A 14,853-nucleotide genomic window follows, 5' to 3' on the forward strand; every position below is an offset into this window, starting at 1 on the left:
CATTCGGACGAGCTATATTTGTGGCGTACTACAAAATGCATACTATATAGCAGTCAAGTATGAGTATTCGGATTCAGCCGAGGTCTTGCATTTTGGCATGATGCTAACTTTCTGTCAATGTCATATGACGTAGCAGCACATGGACCCTTGTTTTACTTTTTTAACCAATGATAAGCAGGTCACCTGACACTGCTCTTAGCCGTCATTTGTTAGACCAGATATGTTACTGCGTTGGATGCATTTTTTAAAGTCTATGATTGGATATTGTGCTGCAGCCCAGCAAAGATGAAAAAACTCCGCTCTTCAAGCCTATGCCTCAAAAAGGAGGACAAATACGCGTCCGGCTTGATGCTGCGCCGGACGCCGGACAGGGCATTGAAAAGCCGGACGCCTGGTCACCCTAGGATCATGGGCATCAGGGCCATATATGTAGTCAAAAAAACAACTGGTATGACGTTATGCTAGCCGACTGCTTCTTTCAAAACATCACAACGGTGCTGCCGATTGGTGCTAGGGGCACCAATTGACGCGCGTGAAATGCGCACCGCTGCCGCTAGCAGTGACACGCTTTCAAAATAAAACCCTCTGAACTTATGTAGACATTTGTAGAAATTGCATGTTTTTTTTTATAATTTGACGTGAAATAAAGACACAATTCTCGATAACTTCTTGCAGTAAGTTATATGATCATAAAAAGTGATGCCTTTGAAACCTTTGAAACCTCACGTGCATACTTTGGCCAATGAAAATTGCATTGTACTTTGAAGTGAAGTACAGCCAAATTTCTACACTCTCTTGCAGTAAGTCATATGATCTTACATAGTGTTGCACTGACTAGTACACAATGAACCATATGATTTTACTGTATGGTTATGAGAAAATGTCCTTTGAAAACCACACGTGAATACTTCGGCCGTTGCAAATTGCATTACCGTAGCACTTTGACGTGAGGTATTCTCGTACAGAATAGTTGGAAAACCTCACATATTCTTATTTTTTGCTCTGTGTTAAGTGTAGACATGGGTACACAAGTTTTGAGGCTTTTATTTTGAATGCACGTAACGGCTAGCTTAACTGCGGGTGAACGAATGACTTGACCGCAGTGCCACAGGTAATTTATCTGACTTCAGTGCACTTGTTCAAGCCATGGACATAATAAAGGATGGACCACAGACTGGAAAATGGCCGCCCATTCATTCCTATACAAACTGCTCAGTGGCGCAGGGTAACATACAGGAGCGATTTGCTTCTGCGTTATGGGGCCAAGACACGTGACCTAGTCCGTGACGTACCGGATGCAGAGATCTTCTTCTTCTTCTTCTAGTTTAGTGGGGGATCATAGTTTTTCCCCTATATACCGCCACCTACTGGACTACTACACAGGAGTTTGTGACAAGGACGTTGCCAAATGATACTTTAAAGGGACTCTCACCTTTGTTGCATTTTTACACTTTTTTTGGATAAGGTTAAATTGGTATTAATAAGGTAATGACTCTCTAAAATGCAAGACAGACCCACCAGGAGTAAAAACAAACAATTATTTCACTCTCATAATATTTAGTGAAAACTTCAACCAATAAAATTCTTCGGACCGAAGGACCTTATTGACCGACAGACCTGTCTGTTTGCTGCATGGACATATAAGGTTTTCCGTCTGCTTCTTGTGGCGCAATCGGGCCCGCGTCCTCAACTAGAGGGTTTGTTTTGATTCCACGGCAGACAGTAGCGAGTAGCGACTGTAGCGACCGTAGTGACTGACGATGGCAGACCAAAGTGGTCCACGGCGTACTGAAACTGCACCATTCAGTCCGATGTCATGGCAATTTCTCTATCAGAGTTTGCGTCTAAGACAGATGAGATATTTAGATGCAAAAAAGCACACAATACTGTTGACAATTAATGATCATATTTATTTGTAATAAAAGTACGAACAAAGATACATCACAACATGCATCAACAAACAACACAACAGGCAAACATTACAATAATCTGAGGCCTCAGATGGGAGCTTCTCTTTGCGTGGTACTTCATTCTCTGAAGGTACGCTGGGGAGAAGTCCACTGAGTAGCTAAAGTCAGGAGCTTTTATACACTTAGATCGGATCCTTGAGGGCAATTGGCCCCAATAAACCAAAAACCTTTGTTAACCAGATGTTAATCTATTGATTGAAGTTTCTTCAGAGGTTAAGAAGGTGGTTGAGGCTGTTCCTTATCACCCTTTGCTTCTCTACGCTCCCCAGGGGGTCAAGTAAAACAGGCCCAAACCAAACTACATACAATACGGAAACGGAATGTGAAACCAGATTACATCACATGAAACACTAAGAATTACATATTTAGAAGACCTTGCAGAATAGCAAGATTCCAAGAACGGGATGTGAAACCAGATTACATCACATGAAACACTAAGAATTACATTTTATAAGACCCTGAACATAACTTGTAGATTTTCCATCACACCGATTAGGGGACTCATCTCGGACTCAGACTCACAGAGTTACCCTCCTCTGGAGCCTCAGGAAGACCTCCAGACTGTTGGCCACCAACTGCACCATTCAGTCCGACAAGGGGACCCGATACGGCCTCAGAAGCCAATTGGTCCCGCTCCCCTGGATGATTCTCAGGACCTCCAGACCGTTGGCAACCAACCGCACCACTCAGTCCGATTAGGGGACCCGTTTCGGACTCAGACGCGAAGTTGTCCCGCTACTCTGGAGCTCCAGGAAGACCTCCAGACCGTTGGCACCCAACCGCACCACTCAGTCCGATTACGGGACCCATTTCGGACTCAGACGCGACGTTGTCCCGCTACTCTGGAGCTCCAGGAAGACCTCCAGACCGTTGGCACCCAACCGCACCAGTCAGTCCGATTACGGGACCCATTTCGGACTCAGACGCGACGTTGTCCCGCTACTCTGGAGCTCCAGGAAGACATCCAGACCGTTGGCAACCAACTGCCACACTCAGTCCGATTACGGGACCCATTTCGGACTCAGACGCTACGTTGTCCCGCTACTCTGTTTGTAATGCTCATACACCTTTCTTATACTCAGTGGGACCACTGTCCTTCAACATGGGGCCTCAAAACGGTATCACACGAAGCCCATAAAATTACAGCTGCTAAATTTCTTGTTTACCTGACCTCTGGTAGATATTATGACCCCTGGGAGTCTAAACACAACCCATGGGAGTCTAAACACAACCCATGGGAGTCTAGAACTTTTGTACTCGCTTAGATAACGCTTAGTTTTGTACGCTTAGGGGGTGGGGCATTGGAGGAAGGCGGGATGATTTGAATGTGCTTTAATTCTCAAATGCAACAAAGGTGAGAGTCCCTTTAAATCATAAAAATAAATTCAAAGAAAAAACCAAACTAACGAAACAAAATAAACAAAATAAAACAAACTAACAAAATAAATGAATAAATAAAAGATATATATACTTAAGGTAAAATTCTTCTAATTAGGTTAGTATCTTTTAGCTAATTTATCAGCAATTTCATTGCCATATATTCCATGGTGGGCTGGAATCCAACATAACTGAATAACTAAACCAAGGCTTATAATATTTAAAAGAAGATGCTTTACCTCTATCACCAAATCTTCACGTATTGAATTATCTGTTATAAAACTTAGTTTATACAACGGGGGACCTAAATCCAGCGATCTGATTGGTTCCCAACTGTTGTATAATGAGCATATACATAACTGCTATGACGCCCGATCATTTTGTGAAAGTTTGCATATCACTCCGCGCCTAGAAGTAGAAACAGTTACAAAGTAAAACATGTGTTGGATGATGGAGAGGGTGTAAATGTTGTTACTCTGGGAGTGAGCAAGGCGATGGAGAGACTGAAGGCGGCTGCATGCTTCAGCGTTGGTGTTACGTTGTTGCGCAAAATTTACTCAAAGCAATTCATGCTCCCTTTTAGGTTGCGCGTGTTGCGCGTGTTGCCAAGCAATTTACCGCCAGAACAGTAGGTGGAGTAATATGTGGAGTAAAGTTTTTCGTTGAAGACGACCTCGAGAATGACGTCTTTGTCTGTGGGAGTCGTTGGTTTGTTTATGTGCCAGATCGTGTTCTCCCCATACGCAGTGAATGATGGCAACAGACAGAGGAACAGGGGTGATGAAGTTGTTGATCATTGGGGTTGTATAAATGTGCATATCTCTTTACATTTTAAAACGACATAATGTGTTGGCAGCAAAGTTAACTTCACTTCACGTTAATGCTTTTGTATATGAGCCTGCCGGGATACAGACCAGCAGACCAATCACAGCCTTGCAGGCTGCGCGGCTCGCGTAAAAGCTTACGTAAAAAATGACGCAAGTCTAGAAAAATCGCCCGACGCACGCAAGACGTGAGAAGTCGCGCAAGGGGTGCGCAAGGGCGCGCAAGGGCCATTTGCGCTTGCGCTTACGCTTACGTAACTGAGCATAAATCGGCCTTAAGGCGGCTGCATGCTTCAGCGTTGGTGTTACGTTGTTGCGCAAAATTTACTCAAAGCAATTCATGCTCCCTTTTAGGTTGCGCGTGTTGCGCGTGTTGCCAAGCAATTTACCGCCAGAACAGTAGGTGGAGTAATATGTGGAGTAAAGTTTTTCGTTGAAGACGACCTCGAGAATGACGTCTTTGTCTGTGGGAGTCGTTGGTTTGTTTATGTGCCAAAGTTTGATGATCTCCTTTCGCGAGTCATCCGATATCTTCCCGACTCTCACCAAAACCGGCCCTTGTCAGGGAGCAGCTGGCAGATTATTTTTTGTCAGATGCTGGCGTGTTTCCCCACCAGTACAATGTGCTACGATTGGGTATGCGCACTGACCAATATATATATATATACATTGGTCACTTGGAAGCATGACTTTTGATTCATTAGTTATCATGTTACACAAGTTACCTAATTTGGTTTACGTCAAACTCATTAATTCATATCCATATAAAATGTTTATACAACAGCTACTGCCTTGACAGATGAATGAATTATTTTAGTGTAGGCCTATAGCCAAAGGCTTTAAGCTATAGCGCATAATGTCCACATAAATTATATGGTAGGGAGCATTATTAGAGAAAAGGGGTTTATTTATCAAATACAGAAAATAGTCCCACCATACACGCACACATTTTTCATTCACTACACACTCACGCTTTCAAATTTCATTCACTCAAAGAGGCTACTGAACTTATGTTTCACACAGAACATGAACACTTATGTTTCACATAGAACATGAACACAAAACATTACGTAATTAATTCAAATAGGCTAACACTAAAACAAATAAGGCCAGTAGGCCTAATAGAACGAATATCGGGTGACAAGATCATTAAAATGGCTCACAATCCCGCATCAGCTGTATGATGTCGCGCATCGAAATAGCACTTTGCCCCTGTGGAAGGGTTCGCATAAAGGGTTCGCATAATTACGTGCCAGATCGTGTGGTAGGTGGCGGTATGAAAACAGGAAATGTGATACTCCAGACAGGAAGTAGTAACCAGACGAGCAGACCAATCACAGCCTTGCAGGCTGCGCGGCTCGCGTAAAAGCTTACGTAAAAAATTACGCAAGTCTAGAAAAATCGCCCGACGCACGCAAGACGTGAGAAGTCGCGCAAGGGGTGCGCAAGGGCGCGCAAGGGCCTCTTGCGCTTGCGCTTACGCTTACGTAACTGAGCATAAATCGGCCTAAAGGCCGATTTATGCTCAGTGCACCCCTTGCGCGACTTCTCACGTCTTGCGTGCGTCGGGCGATTTTTCTAGACTTGCGTCATTTTTTACGTAAGCTTTTACGCGAGCCGCGCAGCCTGCAAGGCTGTGATTGGTCTGCTGGTCTGTATCCCGGCAGGCTCATATACAAAAGCATTAACGTGAAGTGAAGTTAACTTTGCTGCCAACACATTATGTCGTTTTAAAATGTAGAGAGATATGCACATTTATACAACCCCAATGATCAACAACTTCATCACCCCTGTTCCTCTGTCTGTTGCCATCATTCACTGTGTATGGGGAGAACACGATCTGTCACATAAACAAACCAACGACTCCCACAGACAAAGACGTCATTCTCGAGGTCGTCTTCAACGAAAAACTTTGCTCCACATATTAGGCTACTCCACCTACTGTTCTGGCGGTAAATTGCTTGGCAACACGCGCAACCTAAAAGGGAGCATGAATTGCTTTGAGTAAATTTTGCGCAACAACGTAACACCAACGCTGAAGCATGCAGCCGCCTTAAGGCACACGGCGAGTGAACTGCTCCATAGGATAAATTGCCGGCGAACCGCTCTATCGGAGCCTTCTCTCGGAGGGACGCTAAAGTGTGTTGCATAGTGACCGTCGATGCATAGCGGCAGCCAGGAGGGACTACTTTTTTGTATTCTTTAACAAAATGGCTACTTTGACTTTCTTTGTTTCTTTTTAAATGTAGTGTGTCTATGACTTTCGTTTCGCCATAACAGTAACCGTTGTATAAAAGCAATAGATCACTTCAGTCAGTGGCATGTGCTCATTATACCACTGTGAAGGGGGTCGCCGGCCCTCCGCTGCGCGTTGGGGCCGGACAACGCCCCTTAACAGTGGTATAATGAGCACATACCACAGCCTGGCGTGATCTATTGCTTAATTATACAATGGGGACCTAAATCCAGCGATCTGATTGGTTCTCAACTGTTGTATAAAGAGCGTATACATAACTGCTATGACGCCCGATCATTTTGTGAAAGTATCACTCCGCGCCTTGAAGAGGAAACCGTTACAAAGTATCGTAAGAAACTTTATCACACGGAGATTTAGCTTGACCATGGAGGAGGGGATTCACCAGCGGGGAAATATACCCTTCGACCTTGAACCGCTCCATAGGAATAATTGCCGGCGAACTGCTCTATCGGAGCCTTCTCTCGGAGGGACGCTAAAGTGTGTTGCATAGCCACCGTCGATGCATAGCGGCAGCCAGGAGGGACTACTTTTTTGTATTCTTTAACAATTCTTTAAATGTAGTGTGTCTATGACTTTCGTTTCGCCATAACAGTAACCATTGTATAAAAGCAATAGATCACTTCAGTCAGTGGTATGTACTCACATTATACCACTGTGAAGGGTGTTACGTATTTTAAAGAATCTAAGCTACCCACACATAGACTCAATGATGCAGGACCAAACATATTAGCTGTAAATACCATACATAGCCACTAGGGGAGCCTTACTGAAGGCTGCAATAGATACTTTATCCACAAGGGACGGCACCACAGACCAAGCGATGAAAACCGAGGATTACGTCCCACCGGTTTTCTCCAAGTCTTCCGGTCCTATGAGTCCATAAGAAAGCCCCCTGGCCATGAAAACGGTAGAACTCTTCAGGCAGCAATAGGACATACGTGGGTTTATGTCTTGGATCAGCTAGGAGAATACTCTCGCACGTGCTAAGGCACATCTTCAATCTCTCTTAACTTCAGAGCATCAGTTTACCATACCGAAAATACTTTATACAAATAAAGTCTCTTTAAAGCTATTCCTTTGGATTCGACCCCTCTTTCCTTGAAGAACATTGCAATTGGTGAGCCCTGACGTTCTTGGAAAGAACCGGACCGAGACTGGCGACCGCGAGGCCGTTCGGAAAGCAGTACAAGCTACTTACAGGCGCCACAACAAAGGTAAACAGAACCTGTTGTCAATGACTAAACTCTGTATAGTTAGATTAGTAACATTAGGTGAATAGCTTGTACTGCGTCCGTCAGGCTGCGGGGACGTGTAATCTCGGACTGGTTTAAATTCATACAGCCGGTTACAAACGGCCTAGAATAAGCTAACAGATTGAAATTAAATAACGAGCTCACGAAGTATAAGGGCTAGGAGTGTGTTTTATATGGGTTTGTAGATAGACTGTATCCAATCCTGATTAGATCTAAATGTTTGTACCAACGTGGGAGACGTATTACCTGTGGTTAAGTGTTATTTATTTGGTGAAAGCGCCAAAGTTAAGCCGGGCCACCATAAGGTATATTTATTATCGACCATAAACTTCTAAACTCTTACGGCGGAGCGAGGAAAGGTCAGGTTTTTAACGTTAATCTAGCTTAGTTGCATATTAAACCGGATGCTTGGCCGTCGTTAGCCAAGGAATTCAAATCGAATTGATTCCTCACAGCCCGGTTCATGTAACATCTAATGTGCAATTTTGGTTAGTATAGAACGCAGTCGTAGAGGTAGACTTACGCAGTAATAACCCATCTGCTATCAAGTGCCTCGCTAACCCGCCGTGGGGACAAACTTGCAGGAATCTCATACTTCTTATAGAGATCCAATACATGCTTTTGACTAGAGCTACCTGGGTCAAAACTAGTTTGTCTCTACAGCCCTTTGGATGTACCACGTGGTGTACGATTTAAAGGGATCACGCGTCTTGGAAACGTGCGTTTCCTTTGTTCATACCATCAGTCGTTATAGTCAAACCCCTTTTTTGAAATAAACGCCATTTCTCTAAAGCAACGGGGGGCTCAACTTAAGTGTTACATTCTCTCTCTCTCTCTCTCTCTCTCTCTCTCTCTCTCTCTCTCTCTCTCTCTCTCTCTCTCTCTCTCTCTCTCTCTCTCTCTCTCTCTCTCTCTCTCTCTCTCTCTCTCTCTCTCTCTCTCTCTCTCTCTCTCTCTCTCTCTCTCTCTCTCTCTCTCTCTCCCTCCCTCCCTCCCCCCCCTCCCTCTCTCTCTCTCTCTCAACCCGCTCACTCTCTCATCTCTCTCTCTGCTGCAAGTCGGTAGGGGATGAATGGTCAGTCTTTTGTTAAGACTGCATAACCTCTGACCTAGGCAAAAGCAGATCTCTCTCTCTCGGTGCCGGTGCTATCTTGTGGCCTGGTTGCGCAGTCCGGTAGGACTGGAACAACTCGAATAGTTGTTGTACTTTTTCTCCCATACCCTAGAAAACCCCTTTGATAACCCCAACCCTTCTGTCTCTGTCTCTACAGATCCGGTCGTAAACCCCTTTGATAACCCCAACCCTTTTCTCTCTGTCTCTACAGATCCGGTCGTAAACTCCTTTTGATCTCCCCATCCTTTTGTCCAAATATCCCAAACCCTATCGTAAACTCACCCCCCCTCCCCACCCTTCTGTCCCTGTCCCCACATCCTATTGTAAACCCCCCTTCACACCCCTTTCATCTCTCTCCGCAGGTCCTGGAGTAAAAGCCCCCCACCCCTTTTTATTTTTTCACTTCTCCACCTTATCTCCACCCTCTCCGCAGGTCCTGTTGCAGATCCCTGTCCCCATCCCATTGAATACTTGTTTATTGACGGGTACACTCACAGCACGACGTGCGAATAGTGTGTGCTTGGTCATTTAAGTGTTCAGGCCTTGACAACCCGAGCAGTAATGGATGCGCGACATTCGTCATTTTAATCGTTAACATAACTACAAATATTCTCTTTTCTAATCAAGGAGTGGCAACACAAGCATTATAGTTGCCAAACACTCATCTTTTTACTTCTCTGCATTGATCTTAATTCTTTCTCTCTCCAGGCAATGGCAGTATAAGAACGAATGCCAAACACTGACAGTAATTATTATTATTTTTTTATTTTTTTCAGGTTGCTGAGCCCTTCTGTCTATTCAACATGCGTTTTGTGTAGCAAGACAGGTAGAGAACCAGGCTGGTTCAAATAGACACGGGGTTCAACTGCTAGAATAATATGTCGAATTAATAAATGGTGCACATGGTTTTAAACGGTGCCCAAGGAGGGAGTTAGCTCAACTGCGGTAGACACAATTACAATACGTTTTTTGCGAATATTAAATCTACATGGGTTAAATTCTGCTATAATCAGCTACTACATACAAACAAACACTGCGTGAAATGTTCAAAGGTCAACTATTACCTCCATTGGAGCGATTGCAATGGATATAATATCGTACCACAATATGCATGCATTATCTTGTATTCAACAATTAGGAAAGCCGGATTCCAGAACCGAAAGAAGTCCTACAAAAGGGCACCGACCCAGGGGTCTTGCATCAACCAGATCCCTGTACGGCAGTTACACAGTGATCTTAAAATAGCTAGACTCCACATCATGAACGGTTAGCCTTTAAAGTTGTCCATAGCGTGCATACCGCTCGTCCACAGAAGTCCGGGGTTATCCAGGCCTGGGGATTCTTATTAGAAGAGTTCTGGGACAACCTCCAATAGAGGAGTCCCCCCCCAATAGAGGATCCTGAGGACAAGCGGTAGAAATGCATAGTTCAACAGACCTGACGAGGTCCAAAATACCAAAATAAGAAATGGTTAGGATTGGTTAATTTTAATGCGCATGGCTGAAGCAATGCGCAAGGAGGGATGTAGTGTGAATATTAAATCAAGGATTGAAAGTTGTGTAGCAAGACAGATCACAGACCAGAAGCCGTCCGATCCAGAGGATCCTTCACCAACGTCGGTGACACCTGGCGAGTGGATCTGGGTGAAAAAACACCATCGAAAGACCTAGAAGACCGGTGGAAGGGGCCATACAAGGTATTCTTGGCCAAACCCTTTTCTGTTTCTGTAGAGGACCGACGTGGGGCCCAGTGGCACCACCTGAGCCGGTGCCGCAAAACAGATACTCCTGGCAGATCGTGGACTGAGACCCTGACCGACCTAGCTGCACTCCAAGCCAAGGACAAACACTCCTCATCCCAAGACGATGGGCCACAGCGTGCCCTTGGGAAAGTACCTGGTAGGATTCCTTCTGGTAGTCCTGTTCCAAGAAGGAGCGGGAGACAACATCGCCAGGTACCCACCGTCAAAACCAGCAACAACAGGTCAGGTCTGGTTAAGGTACTGTCGAGGGATAGAAAGTATCTTTGAGCTGAATTTTTGTGATATGCTGCCCTGTGGGACCAGGATGGACCGGGTCTACCAGGCAGAAAAGTACATGTGCGTAAGTACCAGACGAGACGGTAGCTACATGAGAGGTTATTCCTGCGAGGAGTGGTCTCAGGCATCGTGGCTTACCCATCCTGGGTACAAGGAGGGCTATTATCCCCTGTGGTCCAACTACAAGGAAATCCAAAAGGGAATCTCCCTTACCAGAAGATTATATGGCTATAAGGAAGTCTGGAGCAATAATGGTCTAGCAGTCAAGGGAGAGTCAATATTCATAAAAGTAAGGGCAGATTTACTCATTCCCGAAAACAGATCTCATAAGACAGACAAAGGCCTGGTTTTTCTAACGTTAAGGGCGGATACTTATGGAGAGGACCTAAAGGTAGTTATCCATCTATCAGGAATTGCATGCGGTCCCAATAAATTTCCATCTAGAAGGACGTATGATTCCTTAGAAGCGCCACATCTCTCACCACCCCCGGTAGTGCACCCAAATGGAGGGACGCACGAAGAATATTGGGAGGTAAAGACGGGTGAGCTTGATCAGAACATGTGGTTAAAATGGATGAACTACACGGCCCGAGCCCAGGGCAAGACCAACTGCATTATCTGTGCCGCCGGCCGCCCCTCCTTGACCACAGCCCCCGCTAGAATCACCCCGCATAATTCACCGCAAGGTTTTGTTTGTCTATTGGAATTATTCGTGGACGGCCACATCCCAGGGTGCACAATTGCAATAAAATCCAGACTAAATAACATGTATCCTCAGACCCCGATTAGATCTTTACCCCCAAGATTTGAAGTTAATTTAACTCCGGACTATCATTGTATCACAGGAAGGGGAACAGGGAGAAAGGTGGGATCATTTCCTCTTGACTCTTGTAACACCACTAGAGAGATAAAATTGTTGTCCAATATGACCCGTGCCCGTAGTGATATATGGTGGTTCTGTGGAGGTCTGATCCTCAGGGGAGTTCTCCCCTTTGAATTCTCAGGAACATGCGCAATCATACAGTTAATAATGCCCATCTACATTTTACCCGATAGCAAGACAGTGATGGATCTCACATTATCCAGCAACGGTGGTCTCCCGGACTTGACCCGTCGGAAACGAGAGTATGCACCAGTCCCGGGTAGTTTTGATAAAAACATATACATAGACGCAATAGGAGTACCCCAGAGGGGCCCCAACGAACATAAAGCCCGGAATCAGATAGCGGCAGGATTTGAATCAGTTCTATTTTGGTGGTCTACTATTAATAAAAATGTTGACTGGATAAATTACATATACTATAATCAACAACGGTTTGTTAATTTTACAGAAGAGGCAGTCAAAGGACTGTCCGAACAATTGGATGCCACCTCCCGGATGACTTATCAGAATAGGCTAGCTTTAGATATGTTATTAGCAGAACGAGGAGGGGTGTGCGGGATGATAGGGACAACATGTTGTACATTTATCCCCAATAACACAGCACCAGATGGGTCCGTGGCCAGGGCATTGGCAGGACTGCAATCCCTCAAGTTGGAGTTGGCCGAGAACTCCGGTATTGGTGACCCAATAGCTGGATGGATGGAGAACCTGTTTGGTAGGTGGAGAGGTATGATCCAGTCAGTACTCATCGCGGGAATAATGGCAGTAGCCGTGTTAATTGTTGTCGGCTGCTGTTGTATTCCTTGCGCACGAGGGCTACTGAATCGGCTGATCACCACAGCATTGGGCGCTACAAAAGTGCCAGGTGACATTCATGCTTACGTAGGAATCAGATATAATCCGTTGAACTTGAATGAGATACCACCTGAGGAACCTGAACCTATCCAATTACAATATATAGAATAAAATGCCACCATTTGTAGCACCTGTGTCTAAGATAATCAATATCCTGGATTTACTTGAATAATTAATTATTGAACCACCAAGACGAGTTGTGTTTGTTATTATATAGTATTGTTTAGTTGTGAGTACAACTCGTTATTTCTGAATCGCTGCATTAATAATGGTACAGTTGATCTTCCTTGAGGCGATTGTTTTACAGGCCACCTGTTACTGACACGACGACGACGGAGAACCTGTTTGAAGGCTCCCATGATGTAGGAGTAACCTCTCTGAGTTGAGCCCTTGACAAGGAGGGACGAGTCTTGGGTTCATGAATTACAGGCCAGACGGCGACAGAAAAAACAATGACTGCAATAATAACAAGCCCAAAACCACCCACATGAACCGGCGCACCAAAACACGAAGATCACCTGAACCCCCCAAATCTATGCCCAAACCACCCACATGAACCGGCGCACCAATACACGAAGATCACCTGAACCCCCCAAATCCATGATAGCTTATCAATTATTTTGAAATTTTAAAATTGTATTATGACTACCAATTTTTACTATGCTATACTTTTGCACATGATGAAAATTGTATGGCCTTGTAGCACATGACCGAAAATATTAGCTCAGGATTTCTATGAATAGTTTTGTTTGTGTGCTGTTTGGCCATGTGATTGTATGATACAGGATTTATGTTCATTGTTGTATTGTTAAATAATGACCTATATTTCCAATGAGACCCACAATGTAAATTCCGTTCAGTGTTATGAGCGCGTAGTGGTTTTTCTCTCCTCTAGAGTTGTTTCCATTCCGGTTGATGGTGTGGATTTTTCCACTTTAAATATTTTCGGTGTGGTAAATGGTGTTTATGTTTTAAAAATATTATTGTATGGTCATCTAAGATGACCAAGGAGGGATTGTTACGTATTTTAAAGAATCTAAGCTACCCACACATAGACTCAATGATGCAGGACCAAACATATTAGCCGTAAATACCATACATAGCCACTAGGGGAGCCTTACTGAAGGCTGCAATAGATACTTTATCCACAAGGGACGGCACCACAGACCAAGCGATGAAAACCGAGGATTACGTCCCACCGGTTTTCTCCAAGTCTTCCGGTCCTATGAGTCCATAAGAAAGCCCCCTGGCCATGAAAACGGTAGAACTCTTCAGGCAGCAATAGGACATACGTGGGTTTATGTCTTGGATCAGCTAGGAGAATACTCTCGCACGTGCTAAGGCACATCTTCAATCTCTCTTAACTTCAGAGCATCAGTTTACCATACCGAAAATACTTTATACAAATAAAGTCTCTTTAAAGCTATTCCTTTGGATTCGACCCCTCTTTCCTTGAAGAACATTGCAAGGGGGTCGCCGGCCCTCCGCTGCGCGTTGGGGCCGGACAACGCCCCTTAACAGTGGTATAATGAGCACATACCACAGCCTGGCGGGATCTATTGCTTAAATCTACAACCCATCTAAGAGCGGTTATTATTGTGGCCATCTCGATTGAGTATACTGATAAATTCATCTATATCCATATCCTTTTTCAAATTCTGGAATTTATATGCCAATACCACATTGTCCTTTGGGATCTTTAGAACCATCTGTAAATATTTTCAGATATCCATAGAATGAAGTATTTAAATAACTTGAGCAGGCATTAGCAAAACTTTGCTTGGTGAGATGCTCGCTTTTTCGAAATGGAATAAGATGCAGCTGGGTAGGCGCTGAGAGGTGATGCATGGAACGTTACTTTAAAAAAGTAATTAGTTATAGTTACTCACTACTTGTTCCAAAAAGTAACTGAGTTAGTAACTGAATTACTCTATAATAAAAGTAACTAGTTACCAGGGAAAGTAACTATTTGCATTACTTAAAAAAAAAAAAAGTTGCTATATGTGAAAGATTTGGATTTTTCTGAGCAGTTTTCACTTGGCCTTAATGTGTTAAATGGTTGAACTGCCCATTCAAGGCCCTGATATTCTTCCAACTGAGGCCCCGTCCACACTAACCCGGGTAAATCTACAAATGCATCAATATTCATCCGTTTAGTCCTTCCGTCCAAACTAAAACAGAGAATTCCGACACTGAAAACGATCGCTGAGGTGGGTAAATGTGAAAACGATGGGTTTGCGTTGCAGTGTGGACAGACGGAGGCTTTCAGAAACGATGACGTT

Source organism: Gadus chalcogrammus, chromosome 19 (genome assembly GCF_026213295.1).
Source record: "Gadus chalcogrammus isolate NIFS_2021 chromosome 19, NIFS_Gcha_1.0, whole genome shotgun sequence".
Lineage (NCBI taxonomy): Eukaryota > Metazoa > Chordata > Actinopteri > Gadiformes > Gadidae > Gadus > Gadus chalcogrammus.